The sequence below is a fragment of the Tiliqua scincoides genome, chromosome 12 (assembly GCF_035046505.1).
Source record: "Tiliqua scincoides isolate rTilSci1 chromosome 12, rTilSci1.hap2, whole genome shotgun sequence".
NCBI lineage: Eukaryota > Metazoa > Chordata > Lepidosauria > Squamata > Scincidae > Tiliqua > Tiliqua scincoides.
In genome coordinates, this window is record NC_089832.1 from 15750034 (window position 1) to 15754104 (window position 4071).

The 4071-nt window shown below is 46.7% G+C and overlaps 1 pseudogene; it reads left to right on the forward strand.

The window, feature by feature from the left end:
* The first annotated feature begins 3952 nt into the window (after positions 1-3952).
* LOC136663517 (5S ribosomal RNA) lies at positions 3953-4071 on the forward strand (annotated as a pseudogene).

Genomic DNA, 4071 nt, shown 5'->3' on the forward strand with positions numbered 1-4071 from the left:
CCTAATGTCCAACCAGAATCTCCTGTCTTCCAGTTTGTTCCCTATCTAGTTCTACTCAATAGGTAAATCATGCTGAAGATGGTGGCTTTATCACCTCACCGTTGCAGCTGGGGACAATTTTAGCAGACTTTCTAGAGGGAAGAAAAATTAAGAAGCACACTCTCTTTACCCAGTGTGTAATTAGCCCATGGAACGGCTTGCCACAAGGTGATGGTGACTTGCATAGATGCCATTCAAAGGGGATTGGACAGATTTCTGAAGAAAAGTCCATCACAGGTCACCACATCTTGAAGCATCTGGTGGGCCAAGCTGGACTGAGTCCTTTGACCTGATCCAACAGAGCTTATGTTCTTATGTACCAAGCTGCAACTGTAGATGGCAACACCCATAGCTGCTTTTTGGGAAACATTACACATCCACACGACTCAAGTTATTCATGAAGGAAACAGAGGAGAAAGTGATGAGGAACATATAGCAGGAGAAGTGCTGGGGGGAAGAAAAAAGATTTCACCCACTTTTGTTGCTAAGCTTAGAGGACCATCTGACATTACAGGAGCTCCAGAAAATCATGTAATCCACTTTCATTCAGGATTAAGCTGCCAGTATTACATAAACCCACCGCTCGTTTGTGCTGTAAGATATTGAACATGTTTTCAACAATTCTCCTTGACATTTGCCTGGAGCTCTTTTGAAGATTTGCACAAACTCTCCCATAATTGGGATTTGTGCAATACACGCTGCTTATTTTGCAACATGAAACACCATCCTCTACATCCAGCCTCCCTAACCTTCATCGGGCTCCGCTAGTGCATCCGGAAAAGGTATCTTAATGTTGGTGTATAAAGTATAACAAATTAATAGCAGTTGCTTCCCACTGCTAAAGCTTCTGGAACATTTACTGGTGTAAATATTAACAGCTAATGTTACATTAGTCAAGCCCAGTGAGTTTTGCACTGCTTGGTTGTCTTAGAACTTTGGAAGGATCAGAATACTTTGACTTTCTTCTGGAGTCAAAGAAGACTGGAGTCAACGGCATCTAGCTGGAGAGGAATGGGGCACCAAGTGCCATGAGTGCAAGCCCCACTTACATATTAATCTGTGGAACTCCATGCCACAGGATGTGGTGATGACACCTGGCCTAGATGCTTTCCAAAGCAGATTGGAAAGATTGATGAAGAAAAAGTCTGTCGCAGGTTACAAGCCATGATGGGCATATGCAACCTCCTGGTTTTAGAAATAGGTTACCACAAAATGCCAGGTGCAAGGGAGGGCACCATGATGCAGGTCTCTTGTTGTCTTGTGTGCTCCTCAAGGCGCCTGGTGGGCCAATGTGAGATACAGAAAGCTGCACTAGATGGGCCTCCGTCTTTTCTTATGTTTTCATATGTGGTCCAGCGTTATGAAGCTTTGGGATTCGCCTTGAAAGAAACGGCTCTCATTTAGGGATGGAGTGAGACTTTGAAAGAGGAATGCTCAGTTACACTTTGCTTGAACACAAAAAACGAGCCACTGCTGTGGACCTGAAATCTGATGGTGCAATCAGGGGTGGGAGGTACCCCCTATGCTGCCAGAATCCCACCCTGAATGCTGGCTCTCCGGGCATGCACATGCACTAGCATGTGGGCAGGCAGGGATTGGAACAGGTTCACCTATCCCTTTCCTTTACTTATAATGAATGTGGTGTGCAGCCCCCCTGTAGGTTCTCTCTTGGAAATGAAAAACCCCTGCTTAAGAACATAAGAACAGCCCCACTGGATCAGGCCATAGGCTCATCTAGTCCAGCTTCCTGTATCTCACAGCGGCCCACCAAATGCCCCAGGGAGCACACCAGATAACAAGAGACCTGCATCCTGGTGCCCTCCCTTGCATCTGGCATTCTGACATAGCCCATTTCTGAAATCAGGAGGTTGCACAAACACATCATGGCTTGTAACCTGTAATGGATTTTTCCTCCAGAAACTTGTCCAATCCCTTTTTAAAGGTGTCTAGGCCAGTCGCCATCACCATGTCCTGTGGCAAGGGGTTCCACAGACCAACCACACGCTGAGTAAAGAAATATTTTCTTTTGTCTGTCCTAACCTGCCCAACACTCAATTTTAGTGGATGTCCCCTGGTTCTGGTATTATGTGAGAGTGTAAAGAGCATCTCCCTATCCACTCTGTCCATCCCCTGCATAATTTTGTATGTCTCAATCATGTCCCCCCTCAGGCGTCTCTTTTCTAGGCTGAAGAGGCCCAAACGCAATAGCCTTTCCTCATATGGAAGGTGCCCCAGCCCCGTAATCATCTTAGTCTGCTTACTGAGTAAGAGGCACTTTTTCAAGTGGGTACTCCTCTTTTATTTAGCAGGGGGAGAGTAACTGGCCCTCCTCACCCCAGCAGTGTCTTTTCTTGTGGCTGCCTGCTGGTGTTTTGCATCTTTTAGACTGTGAGCCCTATTGGGACAGGGAGCCATTTAGTTATTTGATTTTTCTCTGTAAACTGCTTTGTGAACTTTTTTGAAAAGTGGTATATAAATACTGTTAATAATAATAATAATAATAATAATAATAATAATAATAATAATAATAATAATAATAATAGGAGCAGGGAATGCTGGGAAATTTTTTGAAAAGCAGTATATAAATACTAGTAGTAGTAGTAGTAGTAGTAGTAGTAGTAGTAGTAGTAGGAGCAGGGGATGCTGGGAACCCAGCACCAACCGCTCCTGTTCAGCGCAAACAGAAGCAGTGGGGAGCACACCTCCTGTCCTACAAGGCACTCTGGCAATATTTATAGGGTCTTAAAACAGGTTTTCAAAGAAGAGAGTCAGCCGTGCAAAATGGCTTCATAGGCTGGTCCTCTACCTTGTAATACAGGTGCCTCCCGCATGGCATTAGGAAGGGAGGAGATATTCACCCTCTTCTCAACAGAATTTCACAGACTGTCATAAATGATTAACAGCAAATCTTTTTTTAAATCCCTCTTTACGGTACTTGAAAGCCCCCATAGGCTCCGTTCTCAAGGCCGGTTTGCAGCTGGTGGAACCTGTGAAAAAGCTTTTAGTGGGTCGGACCAGGGCAGCTCCCGTGAGCGTGCGGAAAGTCTGTGCGCGAGCCCCCTGATGAAACTTTAATGTTGGCAAGCCCAACGCGCAGGTGTGCGGGTCCGTCCACAAAATGGACTCTTGATCCATTCAAGCGACAACAAGCCAGTGGATAAACCAGTTTGTCCATCCTAACTGTGCTGTTCTCCAATTCATGGTGCCTGTCTGGTGGGGGGCCAGGAGCTTGAATGTGGTGCCTCTTCTGAAGGTGGCTACAAGTCACTCTTGCAGTGGCTGTATGCTGCCCCAAACCATGCAAAACCAGAAGAAATGGCAGTGATGCCATCATGCCACTGCAATTACTTCCAGGTCATGGGGGGGGCAGTATTTGGAGGAATGCCCCATTGTGGTACAAAAGTCAGAGATGCCACCGCTCATGTGCTGCTTGCATGCCCATCCTGACCTAGGTCCTACAGATCTGGATTGGAAAGAACTCTAAATGCAGCACTGTAGAGCACTATTGCCATAAACAACTTCAAAGTCTGTTAACCCAATTAGGATAGTGGTCTCCTACTGGCCTGGAGTGGAGGGCAACACAAGTATCATTTGTGGCTCATCTGGACTACTATATTTTTCACTCCATAAGACGCACTTTCCCCCCCAAAAAAGTGGGGGGGGGAAGTGTGTGCATCTTATGGAGCGAATACTGGGGGCAAGGTCCGCACTGGGGGAAAGGTTCTCATTTGCACAGGTGCCACAGGGGGAGGGCAGGCGGAGAACAAAGGGGGCAAGGTCCGCACCGGGGGCAAGGTCCTCATCTGCGCAGGCGCCACAGGGGGAGGGCAGGCTTACTTTAAAAGTAAGTTTTCCTCCTCTAAAAACTAGGTGCGTCTTATGGTCAGGTGCATCTTATGGAGTGAAAAATACGGCACTTGGAAATCATACTCTGCACATGCCCGATCTCATCTGATCTCGGAAGCTAAGCAGGGTCAGGCCTGGTTAGTACTTGGATGGGAGACCACCTGGGAATACCGGGTGCTGTAGGCT